Source organism: Gobio gobio (genome assembly GCF_949357685.1).
Source record: "Gobio gobio genome assembly, chromosome: 8".
NCBI classification, from domain to species: Eukaryota; Metazoa; Chordata; class Actinopteri; order Cypriniformes; family Gobionidae; genus Gobio; species Gobio gobio.
In genome coordinates this window covers 48,110,282-48,128,513 of record NC_137114.1, presented here as the reverse complement: position 1 = coordinate 48,128,513, position 18,232 = coordinate 48,110,282, and the positions used below count along the sequence as shown (strand labels likewise).

General features: G+C 40.5%; 1 protein-coding gene across 4 annotated transcripts in view; it reads right to left on the bottom strand.

Annotated features, from left to right (window-relative positions):
* Positions 1–18,232, bottom strand: part of LOC307130457 (uncharacterized protein) — a 40,379-nt gene that overhangs the window by 19,341 nt on the left and 2,806 nt on the right. For 2 of the 4 annotated variants that reach the window (XR_013817033.1, XM_079823425.1), the window contains exons 2-3: positions 17,516–17,619; positions 6,522–6,623 (exon numbers count right to left, since the gene is read on the bottom strand). The gene's annotated coding sequence lies outside the window, so the exon portion shown is untranslated. The remainder of the gene's footprint in view (positions 1–6,521; positions 6,624–17,515; positions 17,620–18,232) is intronic. The other 2 variants (XR_013817032.1, XM_079823426.1) reach the window with 1 other exon arrangement.

Genomic DNA, 18,232 nt, shown 5'->3' with positions numbered 1-18,232 from the left:
ACACAGTTGCTCATTTGCGCTTAAAGAAGATCAGTCGTACAACGAGCACACTCTGGGCCCTTAAAACAGCAGCCAGAAAAATGTACAGTAGCTGGAAGAAAACTAAACTGGAGTTTTTTTGCATTTCATGGAAAGAGAGCATGATTGCATTTAGAAAGGCCTTAAAACTGCTGTTCAATTCTTATAGAAGAAAAAAAAAACACAACCCCAGGTATTTATTTGATACAGTGGCTAAATGTACAAGAAATAAAGCTTTCAGTCCATGTAAAGGCAATACTGATATTTGTTTCTAAACACATTATAAATGTTAGAAATATATTGCTGAAACACGTTACAAAGACTGTGAACTGTGTAATACTGAATTGTGGAGTTAGACCGTTAAACAGTGTTTCATCATTGCTGTGTTCAGGATTTTTTGGGCGGGGCTAAAATGGTTGCTAAAAGAATCTAAACTCTAATTCAGCCTATGGGGACTTGAACTAACGACTCGAACCCGAAGACTTGAGAGATGACGATATATGGGATGTTGCGCATCAACACAAAATGAATCGCTCTCTGAGACAACTCGTTCTCGAGTCATATTAAAGAGTTGTTCAAAATGAACGAATCGTTCATGAACAAATCATCACTAATAACTAGAGCACATTCGCATCAGTTCGCCCGCTCATTAACCCGTTACTGTCAGTAGCGTTTAGTTGCTACAGCCTACAACTTACAAAACAGCTTACAAATAAAAAATGATAATATCAAGAAGAGGTGGATTAATTTTGTGAACAGCTACCTTGATGGAGAGCTGAGGATCACCACATCTGCCTCTGCAGTGACTCTCATAACACCTGAGCAGTGCCACAGTCTGATCAACTCCATGCCACGCCACATTGCTGCAGTAATTCAGGCAAAAGGAGCCTCAACTAAGTATTGAGGTGCTGTACATGCTCATAATTTTCATGTTCATACTTTTCAGTTGGCCAAGATTTCAAAAAAATCCTTTCTTTGTATTGGTCTTAAGTAATATTCTAATTTTCTGAGATACTGAATTTGGGATTTTCCTTAGTTGTCAGTTATAATCATCAAAATTTGAAATATATCAGTCTGTGTGTAATGAATGAATATAATATACAAGTTTCACTTTTTGAATGGAATTTGTGAAATTAATCAACTTTTTGATGATATTCTAATTATATGACCAGCACCTGTAGACACAGCCACTTGATTGAGAGATTTATTTGTGATGGAATAATTACTTTATCCTTTTATTGGAGTCTTACACACATGTTGTACAGTTACTCTGAGCCATGCATGAATTTTAGTGGTGACAGATATTATGAGAGTGGCTTGATGTAGCGCAAGAGATGCAGATAATTTGATCTTGACCCTTAAGAAACTATAATTAATGTAACAAATCTGCTTCAAATTAACTTGAAATTTTTTTTTTCATTTATCAATTATACATTTTATGTTGGTCTGGTCGTTTGGCTGTTTGGGGGGGGGGGGGGGGTGTTGTGTAATTTGTCAAGTTTTTTTTTTTAATTAGGCATGATGTCATTACCTTGCTGTCTTGACCAGCCAATCACTGCTTTACTGATCGTGGTTTTGAGTATCAATGCATCTGCCCTCTTCAGGGAACACAAGAACGTTCTTTACAATAATGAACGATATTTACAATAATGTATTGAATTTGATAGGTGTCTCTCACATTATTCCACAGCAAGTAATCTTAGATATTTAATCCAGATATTTTAATCCAATCCACAAATTCGTTTGAATAGTTAATTTATCACGATTAAAAGATCTGGGATCTGTCAAATCATCAAAAATATATCTGAATAATCTCATATAGGATGCATTCGGTGGAGTTAATTAACAACGCAGTAAAGTGCTTTATTGTACCAGTCTTTAGCCTCAGTGCGCACAGTTCAAACAGAAATGCACATCATTAATAACCACTGGGACTGTCATATTCTTAACACTGTAATGAGAACATTTTTGTAATAAAATGTGAATTCTCTGGGTTTAGTTGTTTTATCTTGCTGTGGGAAGACCAGCCGTCTAAGTTGCTTACTTGTGCATTCGCGCCATTTTAAGCATATACAAGTCGTAATATTAAGTTTATGTAGTATAAACATCTGATTAATCTCATATAGGATGTGCAGTGATGGGAATTATAGATAAACGGCGTTACTAACGGAATTATTTTTTTCAGTAATGAGTAATCAAACAAATGACTGTTTCTCACGTTACAACGCCGTTAGCGTTACTGAGAATAAAACGCAGCGTTACTATAATTGAGCTCACTGAAGCGGTTTTCATCCGAACAGGCTCTCTGTCAGTCGGACCTGCAACGTGTTTTTTTCCTCTGGCTGGTTGGTGTGTGTGTGTGTGTGTGTGTGTGTGTGTGTGCGGGCGGGCGTGCGTGCATGCCATGCGTGTTTTGGTACACATAACTGATGATGATTGGTGGTTGGGAGACAAGGTTGAGGTTGAGTTCACACACGAACATGCATATGCACAGTCACACACACCTATGACACACACACACCAACAACCAGGAGGAGTCAGAGCGATGGGAAGTCCAACGACTTAAAAGGTAGCTTTCGCAAACTGGAAGTATAAGCGCTACTTTTCCCTCGTTGAGGTGAAAGGTAAGAATGTTTATGTAACGTGCAACTTATGCCCAGGAAGAAAGAGTCTCTCCATGTCGGTGGTAAGTAATTCTAATCTAATGAAGCGCCTCACATCATCACATGCCGCCACAAAAAACCCAGGTGATAACGTGAGCTCCACTACCAAAGGAGTACTGATAATATTTACACTATATTTGCACTATAGTAGGCCTACTGATAATATTTACAATAATGTATTGAATTTGATAGGTGTCTCTCACATTGTCCCACAGCAACATTACAATAGTACACATTAATGTACAATGTTTTATAATAATAATTTATTCTATTTAGTGTCCAATTCATTCATTTAACATATTTAATATTGGGGGCATCCAAGTTATTTGACATATTTGAAAAAATCCCTTTCCCTGGCAATTAGTTACTTTTATAATGATGTAACTCAGTTACTAACTCCGTTACTATTTGTAAGAAGTAACTAGTAACTATAACTAATTACTTTTTTAAAGTAGCGTGCCCAACACTGAGGATGTGTTTCGTTGAGTTAATAACCCCCAGCGCTGCATTGTACCGCTGATTATCTTCAGTTTCAGCGCATGCTCTCAAACGGGAAGAGGGCATCCACTAGGTCTTCTGACTACGTAACTTAGTTCACGGGCGTGATTTTGTGCAAATATAAGTTGTAATATTATATAATTTTTTTTAATAAATATCTGATTGTTCTCATATAGGATACGTTTGGTTAATTAACCTTCTAAGCACTTCAGTTTTCGGTTGTTCATGCTCTTCAACTTCGGCGCGCAGCTAGGCGTTGTTTGAAACATTAGACTAATATTAAAGGTTTTTAGTATTTATGTAATATTATACATATATTTTTTCAAAGAGCATTATTATTAATAACTAGCACTTTTATTGTTCTCGTATTATTTTCATCAACAATATGGTTTGATTAAAATTATTTCTTTATTATCCGGGCGGAGGCAATTTCATGCATGGCACATGCATTTTGATTCCTTATATGCAGCCTAAGTGATGCTGTACAATTACTTTTTTTGGCATCATTTAGGTATTTTATTTAAATTCTTTGTTAGGCAATATAATTTTTAGCAACATTTAAAAGTAAGGTCTAATTTGTTAATGCATTAACCAACACGAACAAACAGAGAGCAATAACCTTTTTTTAATATTAGTAATAAAATGTTATGCTTTTTAGCAGCCGTTGTGCAGTTAAACGCTGTATTGACTAATACTGCAGCTGCCTAAATGCGCAAGAGACAACTGTTTACGTTTGTACGTGCACAACTATTGTGCATGAACAGTCATGTGACGTGTTTTCAGTCGTGCAGTGGAGACAGAGATAGTTTCTGAAACACAATGGAAACATCAGTCCGGAAAAATTATGGAAAGGGTCCAGAAAAATTACCTCAGATAATATTAATCCTGTGCGAATAGACCCGCTGTAAATACAGTGGGGAGAACAAGTATTTGATACACTGCCAATTTTGCAGGTTTGCCCACTTACAAATCATGTAGAAGTCTGTAATTTTTATCATAGGTACTCTTCAACTGTGAGAAACGGAATCTAAAAATCCAGAAAATCACATTGTATGATTTTTAAGTAATTTAACTAATTTGCATTTTATTGCACAACATAAGTATTTGATACATCAGAAAAGCAGAACTTAATATTTGGTACAGAAACCTTTGTTTGCAATTACAGAGATCATACGTTTCCTGTAGTTCTGGACCAGGTTTGCTCTCACTGCAGCAGGGATTTTGGCCCACTCCTCCATACAGACCTTCTCCAGATCCTTCAGGTTTCGGGGCTGTCGCTGGGCAATACGGATTTTCAGCTCCCTCCAAAGATTTTCTATTGGGTTCAGGTCTGGAGACTGGCTAGGCCACTCCAGGACCTTGAGATGCTTCTTAAGGAGCCTCTCTTTAGTTGCCCTGGCTGTGTGTTTCGGGTCGTTGTCATGCTGGAAGACCCAGCCACGACCCATCTTCAATGCTCTTACTGAGGGAAGGAGGTTGTTGGCCAAGATCTCGCGATACATGGCCTCATCCATCCTCCCCTCAATACGGTGCAGTCGTCCTGTCCCCTTTGTAGAAAAGCATCCCCAAAGAATGATGTTTCCACCTCCATGCTTCACGGTTGGAATGGTGTTCTTGGGGTTGTACTCATCCTTCTTCTTCCTCCAAACACGGCGCGTGAAGTTTAGACCAAAAAGCTAAATTTTTGTATCATCAGACCACATGACCTTCTCCCATTGAAACTTCAGACGGGCCTGGACATGCGCTGGCTTGAGCAGGGGGACCTTGCATGCGCTGCAGGATTTTAATCCATAACGGTGTAGTTACTAATGGTTTTCTTTGAGACTGTGGTCCCAGCTCTCTTCAGGTCATTGACCAGGTCCTTCCGTGTAGTTCTGGGCTGATCCCTCACCTTCCTCATGATCATTGATGCCCCACGAGGTGAGATCTTGAATGGTGCCCCAGACCGAGGGAGATTGACCGTCATCTTGAACTTCTTCCATTTTCTAATAATTGCGCCAACAGTTGTTGCCTTCTAACCAAGCTGCTTGCCTATTGTCCTGTAGCCCATCCCAGCCTTGGTAATGAGTGGAGAACAGGAGGGCTTCTTAAAAACTAACAGGTCTGTGAGAGCCGGAATTCTTACTGGTTGGTAGGCGATCAAATACTTATGTCATGCAATAAAATGCTAATTAATTATTTAAAAATCATACAATGTGATTTTCTGGATTTTTGTTTTAGATTCCGTCTCTCACAGTTGAAGTGTACCTATGATAAAAATTACAGACCTCTACATGCTTTGTAAGTAGGAAAACCTGCAAAATCGGCAGTGTATCAAATACTTGTTCTCCCCACTGTATGTACGTAAATATTTAGTGATTTCCTGTTTAAAAGTAGTTTTCCATGGTTTTTCCAAGTATGGAGGTGCCTTGAAACAGCATTCAGTTGCGTTTTAGGCAGTGGAACAAGTCTGTGGCAAACCTCAAGTGTTTTCTGCTAACCATTCAGATAAAAAAAAAGGTTGAAAGCACTTGTCAGAGGCACAAAACTTCTTCACACAGTAGGGTGAATTGAGATGACTTGGTAAAAGTGTCCCAATCACCCTGAATTCACCCTACCTATTACCAACATAATCTAATCAGAATTTAATAAATAAATCGTTCGAAGGGACCAAACTGTTATACAACATTGTCTTCAACAATGTTTAGGTAGGTGCAACGTGTCAAAGTAACATCCACACGGATGGCAGAACCCAAGGTTTCCCAGCAGAACATTGCCCAAAGCATCACACTGCCCTTGCCTTCTTCCCATAGTGCATCCTGGTGCCATGTGTTGCCCAGGTAAGCGGCACACACACCCGGCCATCCACGTGATGTAAAAGAAAACGTGATTCATCAGACCAGGACACCTTCCATTGCTCCGTGGTCCAGTTCTGATGCTCACGTTTCCACTGTTCCCGCTTTCGGCGGTGGACAGGGGTCGGCATGGGCACCCTAACTGGTCTGTGGCTATGCAGCCCCATACGCAACAAACTGTGATGCACTTTGTATTCTGACACCTTTCTGTCAGAACCGGACCACATGGGCCAGCCTTTGATGAGCCTTGGCCGCCTGTGACCGTTTTTCCTGTTTCTAACACATCAGCTTTGAGGATAAAATGTTCATTTGCAGCCTAATATATCCCACCCACTAACAGGTGCTGTGATGAAGAGATAATCAGTGTCATTTCCTTCACCTTCACCTTATCCCGTGCAAATTGGCCATTAATATTACAGACGTCCTGAAGTAAAATTACATTACTCCATCTAATCCCGTCCAAACAGGGCTTTAGACTCACTTTACATTCTCCTGGATTGTTACTCACCTGAAGACTCCTTCCCTACTGTCCGTCACCTCACCGAAGTCTCTATTCTCTTCGTCTCCGATCTACAGTTCGATATCCTCTTCCAAGCCACGTGTGTTCATCCTGCAAGGAAAGTGACGTGTTTATTACATATATATATCAGTGACTGTAAACGTGTGTGTGTGTGTCAATTCGTCTGTTATCCTCCTGCTGCATTGTCTATACAAACCAGTTCATCCATCTGCATTTTTATACTGCTGTGTTCAATAAAGCTTGACTTGTTTCACGTTTTTTCTGTTCGTTTTTTCTTGAATTATACATTTTCATATTTGACAGCTTCTATTATAAGACCTGATCATTTGGTTGAGAATAATACTGTACATCTCAAACATATTTATTACAGTATTACAGATAGAATGATAAAAACTCATTAATGTGATTACAACTATAATTCATTCTCTATTAAATAAATAGATCAATCAAGACAAGATATTGTTTCTGTTTTATTTCTCATAATTGCATGTACAATCAGAAGACAATTTAGTACACTTAGTAAATATGAAACCTACATGAATGTATCCAATTCTAGAAAGAACTACTTAGCAACAGAAGAAAAATAAACAAGGGCTTTATTTACACTGTAAGAGTTGTTGACTGATGAGTGGAAGAAACTCAGCTTTTACTATTTAACATGAAAATAAATGTTGCTCAATTACGACATTTTTTAATATGAGTTTGAAGACTTGATAATCGTGTAAAACTCTTCCCACACTGAGTACAGTAGTACGGCTTCTCTCCAGTATGAACTCGCTGATGTGATTTCAGGTGTGAAGACTGAGTGAAACTCTTGTCACAGTATGAGCACTTGTGAGGTTTTTCTCCAGTGTGAATTCTTTGGTGGTCTTTCAGATGACTAGATGTAGTAAAGCTCTTCCCACAGTCACAACACACATGATCTCTCACTTCATTATGTGTTTTCTGGTGCTGTTTAAAACTCTTCAGCCATGAAAAACTCTTTCCACAGAGAGAACACACATGAGGTCTCTCATCTGAATGAACTATCATGTGTGTTTTTAGATTTGATGAAGAATTAAATTTTTTCCCACACTGTTCACAGTTAAACGGCTTTTCTCCAGAGTGAATGCGCAGATGACTTTTTAAACCTGATGCATCTCTGAAACTCTTCCCACACTGAGTACAGTGGTACGGCTTCTCTCCAGTATGAACTTGCTCATGCTTCTTCAGGTTTCCAGTCTGAGTGAAACTCTTGTCACAATATGAACACTTGTAAGGTTTTTCTCCATTATGAATTCTTTGGTGCTGTTTCAGATGACAAGCTTTAGTAAAGCTAATCCCACAGTCACAACACACATGATCTCTCACTTCATCATGTGTTTTCTGGTGATGTTCAAAACTGTTCAGTTGTGAAAAACTCTTTCCACAGAGTGAACACACATGAGGCTTCTCATCTGAATGAACTACCAGGTGCTGTTTTAGATGCGATGATGAAATAAAATCTTTACCACACTGAGAGCATGTATACGGTTTCTCTCCAGTGTGAAATCTCATGTGTGTGTTAAGGTTTTCTCTAGAGCAGGTGTGCAGCATTTTGGCGTTTGTTCCTTGAGATTTGAAGTCACAGAGATGTTTTTCATCATTTAGATTGTGTCGTTGTTCAGTCAGTTTCTTGTGGTCTAAAAAAAAAATATTAAGAAGTTAGAATCAGTTCAGTGTGGTTAAATGTTAAAGTTAAAAACACTTGGCAGAAAACAAGACACCTGTCTGTGTGAGTATAAAGTAGGGATGTGCACAGCAACAAATTTCATAACCGTTTAAACTAAAATTTAGTAACCGACTAGTCTAAGCACGTCCTCCGGTGGAGACAGTCTGTATATGCAAACCATTTGAAAGAACACTTAAAGAGCACCTATCATGGAATTTTGAAATTTACCTTTCATGTAGTGTAACATAGATCTAAGTGAACAAAAACATCCTGCAAAGTTTGAAATATGACAGTGCACCGTATATATAGTTATTTTCTTTCAAAAGTAAGAGTCGACTCTGAGTCATTTTTAAGAATCGTTAGAAGACCTAAGCTTTTTCTCTGACTAGATGACGTCAACTTGTCAAGTTATTTGAATACGATACGCCCACTTATTGCGCTCCGAGACGCCAAACTTTTTTTGGCGTCTTTTTTCATCTGCCCAAGGATGAGCATTTGAAGACTAAGTGGCTTGAAGACAAACCATATATCGTCGTGATTGTATGTTTATTAGTCTTCAAATGCCTCTATTTGCATGTTTCGCGATCTCAGGAAGCTTTTATTATGGACTTCTATTATGGCACATGGTATCTTCTTCGTCTGTCTGTACCATATATGGACTACATTTGCACAGAGCGCCATCCGGCTGCCAGTATGAATTGAAAACAACACATAAGAGACTCAATCGCTCATTATTAGGCATTTTGAGGAAGTATTGAATAAAAAATACTCCTCTGTTTAGAAATTTGACACAGACATATGAGAATCTATCAATATGTCTCCTCATCTGCACACTTTTGAACTAAAAGCCCTGAGGGATGTTGATTTGTTGTGAGTCTTCGTGAGGAGAATAGAGGAGTTTTTTTATGAATGAGATCAGCTGAGGCTCATATTACAATCAAACGGTACTGACGCGGTTTTCATATTCATAACTCCTGACTAGGGATGGGCATTTCAAGCAAAAATGATATTCGAAGATCGCTGGGAATTATTCGATTTTTATTCGAAAATCGCAACTCCTCCCCCGCATGCACGCATGTACGCATGTATAGGTTACACACATAAACAGAGAGAGAGAGAGAGAGAGAGAGGGAGGGAGAGAGACCATTCACACTCTCAATCTGTATGATAACAAACTGTTTAATTCATTAGGGAATAGGCTATATCAACTCAAGCCATATTATTGTAACATGCTGAAACATATGACTGTAATGTGACATCGCCCCAAGTTACCTGATAAATGCCACAAGTCTACAGCGTGCGCGTGAGACGATGTGTTATTCTTCTGTTGTCTCAGGGCGTTTTTACTTTGGCATTTTAGTTCGGAATGGGGCACGGTTAGCATGAAAAATTGCTAATGTGAAAGCTTACCTACAGAGCTTGGTGTGCACTGAGGTACCGAACCCGAGAACACACAACCGGAGTTCGGTTGCTCTCGGAGCTGAGCCGTGATTCACGTGAATGTGCAAAAAACACTCGGGTGCGCACTTGTTGTGGAAGAAAGTAACCAGCGCATGCGTTTTAGCCGATTACAATGTCATTAGTTCAATAACATACACGTAAGAGATGATAGTGTTGATGATTTAGCTGAGATACGATCGCGAGAGCGAGCCTGCAGTGTATTCGCGCATAGAGTGCAATCAGGGCAGCAAATGAATGGCAATTCACTGTCTCCTCAAAAGAGTCTGTTTGCAAGCAGCAAAGCCGCCTTCAAGCGACACACATACGGTAAACCCAAGTGTCGTTTACTCAGCTGCACATAATAGCACCAAATTAATTGAAAAAAGCCCAATATATTGACCCGCGTTCTGTTTTCTATCACGCCCGTGCACGTTTGTGATGATGTAAGATGAACGCAAACGCACCAGGGTTCAAGTTGAGTGTGAAACCAGACCAACACTGCGGAGGCGGAGGGAACAATCAGACTCGGACCGCAGCAAACGTGTCCAGTATAAAACACCCTGAGAGCTGACTGGCAGCTTTTAGGAGCGTTATTGGCAGCGCCTCTGGTTACATGAACGCGTCAGCACCACATCAGCACCGACAACATGGGGATTTTTTTTGGACGATAATCGCACATACTATTCGATATTCTATAATTAAATAACTAATCGAATATTCGAAAATCGCGACCCATCCCTACTCCTGACACATATTCACAAATCACTGTCACTATAAGACTTTGATGGGCGTTCCGTGTCCGAAAATATCTGCACAGACTATACCAATCACAACTGACTGGGTCATCGGACCAATCACCACAGATTAGCGTCAGGTAAAGGCGGGGTTTTGAAAAGTGAATCACTAAAGGAATCATTGGAGAATCGCTGTCAAAACAGGTAAAAATAAATGCATATAAGAAAACTAAAGTCTTTTTTGTCATTGCATGCATGCAAAACTGTTGTTGGGGACTTCTAAAACAATATTTGGAACATTTTGAATGCCATAATAGGTGCTCTTTAATTCTACAAATAGTCAAATCCCATACTAAACGCCCCTAAAAATAGATGCTTGCCTTGCATTATGATCATTGTATTAAACTTCAGCATTCACTTACGCAGCGTAGCCATTATAGACATATTTATTCAAATCAACTGAGTCAGGCAACGCAGCACCAATAAGTTCAAACCTAATAGCCTATTTTAAAGAGATTTCCTCTAATAAAAGTTAGTCCATACAAATCAGCATGTTAGGGTATCGTTGTTCGTTACTATGGCCACCACTAGCATGGCCGGGTTTGAACATGCTTCTTGTGTATGAAAAGCATACACAAAATTATGACCACTGACAGGTAAAGTGAATAACACTGATTATCTTTTCATCACGGCACCTGTGAGTAGGTGGGATATATTAGGCTGCAAGTGAACATTTTGTCCTCAAAGTTGGTGTGTTACAAGCAGGGAAAATGGGCAAGCGTAAGGATTTGAGTGAGTTTGACATGGGCCAAATTGTGATGGCTAGACGACTGGGTCAGAGCATCTGCAAAACTGCAGCTCTTGTGGGGTGTTCCCGGTCTGCAATGGTCAGTGTCTATCAAAAGTGCTCCAAGGAAGGAACAGTGGTGGATCAGCGACAGGGTCATGACGGCCAAGGCTCATTGGTGCACGTGAGGAGCGAAGGCTGGTCTGTGTGGTCCGATCAAACAGACAAGCTACTGTAGCTCAGATTGCTCAAGAAGTTAATGCTGGTTCTGATAGAAAGGTGTCAGAATACACAGTGCATCACAGTTTGTTGCGTATGGGGCTGCATAACCGCAGACCACTCAGGGTGCCCATGCTGACCCCTGTCCATAGCCGAAAGTGCCAACAGTAGCACGAGAGCAAAAGAACTGGACCACAGAGCAATGGAAGAAGGTGGCCTGGTCTGATGAATCATGTTTTCTTTTAGATCACGTGGATGGCCGGGTGTGTGTGTGTCTCTTACCTAGGGAACACATGGCACCAGGATGCACTATGGGAGGAAGGCAAGCTGGTGGAGGCAGTGATGCTTTGGGCAATGTTATGCTGGGAAACCTTGGGTCCTGCAATCCATGTGGATGTTACTTTGCCACGTACCACCTAGCTAAGCATTGTTGAGACCATGTACACCATTTCAAGGAAACGGTATTCCCTGGTGGCTGTGGCACTTTCAGCAGGATAATGCTGAATGGTTTGAGGAGCACAACGAGTTTGAGGTGTTGACTTGGCCTCCAAATTCCCAAAGTCCGATCCATGGAGGCCCCACCTCGCAACTAACATGACTTAAAGGATCTGCAGCCAACATCTTGTGCCAGATACCACAGCACAACTTCAGGGGTCTAGTGGAGTCCATGCCTCGACGGGTCAAAAGGGGGACCAACACAATATTAGGACATAATGTTATGCCTGATGGTGAGCATCAAAATAGCAAGAAAAGCTTGACATGTACTGACATCTATACATTAATTAACCGTATTTTCTTATTGTTAGGATGTCAATATAGCAACTGTTAAAGTGTAAAGTAAGTTTCATTTATAATGTTTCTCCTTTAGCCCGATATAAAATTTTATACTGCATTGCCCCATAATGGTAATATAGCAACTTACACACCCAATTGCCTTCTTCCCATAGTGCATCCTGATGCCATGTGTTGCCCAGGTAAGCGACACACACACTCCCGGCCATCCACGAGATGTAAAATAAAACGTGATTCATCCGACCAGGCCACCTTCTTCTATTGCTCCGTGGTCCAGTTCTGATACTCACTGTTGGTGCTTTCGGCGGTGGACAGGGGTCAGCATGGGCACCCTGACTGGTCTGCGGCTATGCAGCCCCATACGCAACAAACTGTGATGCAATGGTTCCCCTTTTCCACCAGAATGAACCGGGTGCTAGTTCAGAGCCAGTGCTAGTCTCAGTTCATAGAGCCTTCTAAGAACCGTTTGCTTTTCCACATGCTGAGAGCCACAACAGAGCCAAGTCTTACGTCACTGTATACATCTCATCTTTAGATGCAGCGCTAGCGAGGCAGCGGGAAACACACACACACACCAGGCTTGTTCGAGATGCATCGGCGCTGCGCAGACCGATCCACGTATGATATTCAAAAAAACGCGTGAGTGAATCTAAAATATAAGGAGTCATATGCTCTAGCTGGACTCATTATCATAAGCCGTTCGGTCTGCACAGCACCGCTGCGAACAAGCCTTCCATCAACAATGCAAACGTTGCGTTACTATTGATTCCCATGGCTTTACGATCCTACAGCGGCATCAAAACACAACGAAAACACAGCGAATCCAACGCATTCATGCAGTTTGCCATAATTTGTATAGGTGGAGATTACAAACGAGCATCAGCTGTTAGCTCCATTAGCTGCTGTTTCAACAATGGCGGATCTCAAGTTTGTGTTTGTCTTGTTAACCCCGCCCCCAGCGCCTGACGTAATCGGTTCTTACTTCTAGCCCAGCAATGTTTTGGTGCTACTTTAGAATAGTGTTGGGCACGTTCCTTAAAAAAAGTAATTAGTTATAGTTACTAGTTACTTCTTACAAATAGTAACTGTGTTAGTAACTGAGTTATATCGTCATAAAAGTAACTAATTACCAGGGAAAGTAACTACTGAGTTACTTTTTTTTTATTTTTTCAAAACTTGGGTGCCCCCAACATTAAATATGTTAAATGAATGAATTGGACACTAAATAGAATAAATTATTATTATAAAACATTGTACATTAATGTACACTATTGAAATGTTGCTGTGGGACAATGTGAGAGACACCTATCAAATTCAATACATTATTGTAAATATTATCAGTAGACCTACTATAGTGTAAATATTGTGTAAATATTATCAGTACTATATAGTGCTGGGCGGTATACCGGTTCATACCGAATACGGGTATTTATTTTTGTTATGATATGAATTTTGATGATACCGCAATACCGGTATGTGTCGCTTAAACAACGTTCGGAACGCGGCGCAGCGCGTCATTGTTTGAGAGGGGACCCATTTCATTGATGCACTGTACTAGTGAGAGCAGTCAGAGCACAGCTGAGATCGCATTACAGCCTATGGCTGAATCCGAAATCGCCCCATGTATCCTCATTCACTATTCCCAACGTTATCACTTTATTTGAAGGAGTGAATGAAAACGAGTGCGTGAAGTCGGACAACCGTTGTGTGTACATCGGCTGTACACTAGTTATTGCGGTGCGATGTGGGATAGAATGAGTGCACTCAATAACGTCCACTATGGTTTCGGACACCACTACAAAGCGCTGTCCCCTCCAAATAATGCCCTATTTGAGGGTATAGGGGGCGATTTCGGATTCAGCCCTTGATTATAACGAAGAATTCAAACTACACGCGGCGCGCGAGAGAGAGCGGTTTCTGCGCGGAGCGCCGTGATGAGATTAACAGCGTTCTCCACATGGATCATATAATGTTAGCACATATATATAGACCGGAGCGAGCGCATTTAAGTTTTTAATGGACATATTTCATATACTCTAGTGCTCTGAACAAGTACCAGAAGCGTGTTTAAGCATATATTTCATCACGTCTTCTTCAAATGAAATGTGCACTGATTAGGCTACACTGAACCATATGATCACGACAGCGATGACACGATGGATTATTCTGCTATACAAAAGACAATGAATGATGTAAGTTAATAAATTAACTGACAATTCAAAGAAGAATGGGCAAAAAAGAAACTGCTTTATTATTTCTTCGTTAAACTGATGTGTCATTTGTTCAGAGAGTGCTCTTAAATGTATTGCAAATATCTGCGTTTCTCCCTCGTTTCGGCAGTTTGTTGTTATATAGAGTTAGATTTTTAAAATGCTTAAGGTGCCCTCAACTCTGTTTTTTTTTCTCTCCTTGGTCATATTTTAATATTCATATGCCTGTAATGAGTGTGTTGCAGGTCTGTGTTTTATTGGTTGTCTCTCCATAGTATCATTTTGTGGGGCTTTGCAAACCTGTATTAAAGGGGTGGTAAACCACGATTTCACTATTCTAACTTTAGCTAGCGTGTAATGTTGCTGCTTGAGCATAAACAACATCTGCAAAGTTACAACGTTCAAAGTTTAAAGCAAAGGGAGATATTTGCTTTTAAAGAAATCAGTTTCTAAGAACTACAGCAAACGGCCAGTAGGCGACTACACACATTCCTCCAGGGTTGGTGACATCACCAGGCTCAATATTTACATAAACCCCTCCTCCGAGAATATTAAATAAGGGGGGGTGAGGCCATTTTGTATCGCGGCGCTGTTGTGGTATAGTTAGGCTGGAGTGTTGTTGCCGCGATGCCAAGGAAACGCTGTTATTTTCATCCGGATTGCAGGTCTGGGGTACTTGCTCTGTTCAGCCTTCCTTGGGACGGGGGTGCGTTGCAGAGCGTTTAACACACAGCATGTTATATGCACGTGTGTTTGAGTCAGCGGGGAATCAGGCGCGCGTGGGGCTCCCGCAGCACATCTAACAGAGGAAAACATCCACCGTCTTCGCGATTTCAATGCCAGATTTGCACAACGTCAGCTGCGTGAAAAAAAACACTGCCGGTGTGTGGATGCACGACGCGCGCTGCACATTTCACGGAGGACAACACAAACTTCCACAAACTTCGCGAGTTCAATGCAGGATATGCACAACGGCTTGTCATGAAAGCTGGATTTACAAACAGAAGCTGTTTACGGGCCACAACCTGTAAGTCTGATTTATTTTTCATCGATGTGTTTTCCTGTAATAGGTTGTAGCAAGGAAGTAAACAGATGACAACGCTGTTCTGCAAACCAGTCTGTTAAATGCTCATTCATACTTAACGTTATCCGACGAACACCTAACGTTACAAACACTAACGTTAAAATCTCAACAGCGAACCTGACATTAGTGTAAATGATTCTTTGATTAGAGCTTTTATGTATTGTTTATCTACAGGCATGCTAAACATGGTTCTGTGTGTGATTTGGCTAACTTACTAGTTAAAGCCAGTGCTTAGTGTTCGTTTTGGGTTAGTTCTTGCGACAGATATTTGGCTATAATCGTTCTAAAAATACAAAAGTTAAAGTGCCATTCAGTAGCGATCATTATAGATCCGCAGTCTTTACTCTTGAGGACTGAACAGGTTCTGCTCGATCATCTTCACTCAAATGTTCTGGGTCTGATTCGGGCTCAGATTGGTGTGGTTTTATTGACGCCGTTGTTTCTAATACTGACCAAAGCACAGCCTCCGGTAAAGGTAAGGGGTGTGACGTTTCCGACAAACGTGCACTAGGCGGTTAGCGAATCACAACACACTGGGCCAGCTAACCAATCTGAGCCCATTGCGTATTTTTGAGGGACTGGCTTCATACAACCCGGAAAGCATCAGACCGTTTTACAAGGAGGGACAGAGCAGTGTAGAATAAAGGTCAAATATATGAAAAATAAGGCAATTTTTTTAAAAACGAAGCATGAACACATGTTACAGTGCACCCCACAAACACAGTCAAGCCTTCAAAAGAATGTGTTTTACCACCCCTTTAACTCTAGTGTGGAGTTTTTCTACGATATGCACTCGTCATTCCAGTAAAACAGGGCATTCTAGTCAATCTACTGCAGTATTTCCTCTCTCAATCAGTAGAGAATGTGGTTAACACCTAGTCATGCATAGGGGAAAAAATACCGTCATATACCGTGAAACCGATATAATTTAGAAAAATACAGTGATATAATTTTTTGGTCATACCGCCCAGCACTAGTACTTTACTACTCCTTTGGTAGTGGAGCTCACGCTATCACCTGGGTTTTTAGCCACTAATTTTGTGGCGGCATGTGATGATGTGAGGCTTCATTAGATTAGAATTACTTGCCACCGCCGTGGAGAGACTCTTTCTTCCTGGGCATAAGTTGCACGTTACATAAACATTCTTACCTTTCACCTCAACGAGGGAAAAGTAGCGCATACTTCCAGTTTGCGAAAGCTACCTTTGAAGTCGTTGGACTTGGTGTGTGTGACTGTGCATATGCGTGTGTGTCATAGGTGTGTGTGTGTGTGTGTGTGAACTCAACCTATCAACCTCAACCTTGTCTCCCACCCACCAAGCCTTCAGCCTGTTCGGATGAAAACCGCTTTTGTGAGCTCAATTAAAGTAACGCCGCGTTTTTTTTTTCTCAGTAACGCTGAGAAATTTGAAACAAGGCTCTGGCTCCGAACTAGCACCAGCACTGCCTTGGTGGAAAAGGAGTATCTGTGTTCTGATAAGTTTAATTGTTATACTAGCTTTACATGACATAAAAGAAAACTGAAAAGTTGTGTAAGCCTTCAAAATTCTCCCTTACCTTGCTCATCTTCCAGACATTTCTTTGAAGCCGCCACACGCACATGCCAAAAACAACAACAAAAAACCCAACGCATACAAAACCTGAGGTAAAATATAATTATTTTGTTTTTCTGCATATATACATTGTTAAAAAAACATATTAATTTCAAGATGTAACATTAACATGACGGGGAAGCCTTTGTAAAAAATATAAACCAAATAATTAAATGTGAAAAAAAAAAATTACGACTAGTATCTTCCAAGTTGACTAGCAGCAGCACTATCGTTTAATCAACTAGTCTCACACATCCCTAGTATAAAGTATCTTTGATGTGCAAAGGTCAGTTCTGTCATTCACTTGTTAATAAGATTAAAACTGGGTTGTGATCATTTAGATGCATTTCTCTGTCATTTATCATCCATATACTGATTATTATTTCACAGCTACTAAAGCAGTCAATAATGAAGAATCAAGAATGGACACCAACCTATTTGTTCCTCTGTATCTTCATGTTTTATTCTGGATGGTTCTGGATAACTCATGTCTTCAATCTCCTCTTTAATAAACTCCATCTTTAACAAAGGACCAGACCTGGAAAAATCAAAGTCACTGAAATTTATACTGGATTAGATTAATTACATTTACATATACACTTAAATTAAAGGGGTCATGAACTGGCTTTAAAAAAATGTATACTGTTGTCTGAGGTCAACTTATGACGTTTGCGTGGTTTTTACATTCAAAAACATCATAATGAATAAGTAATAGGCTATTTTCTGCCTTGGTTTTGAGGCTCTCTGAAGAAACACTCAGTTTTGATGGGCGTGCCACACTGAAGACTTGGAAGTAAACGCCCACGACTAGGATTGGATAAGATTTGCATATTTAAGATTGTTTTGAAAGCGTGTGGGGAAACGCTCACAGGGCTTGAAAAATATCTTTATCAAACAAACAAAATTATTCATCTTTTATCCACCCGCGATTGATTGGAATGTTATTTTTGTATTACTTGGCCGGCCCGATCAGTGAATATAACCGCGAACCGTACACACACACACACACACACACACACACACACACACACACACACACGTGCACGCGCAGGCTAGAAAGGAATGTTATTTCCCTATTTAAGATAGTGATACGTTTTGGTAGCCCGTCTGAAAAACACATAGCCCCAGGACGTTGGACTTTGCGAGCCCTG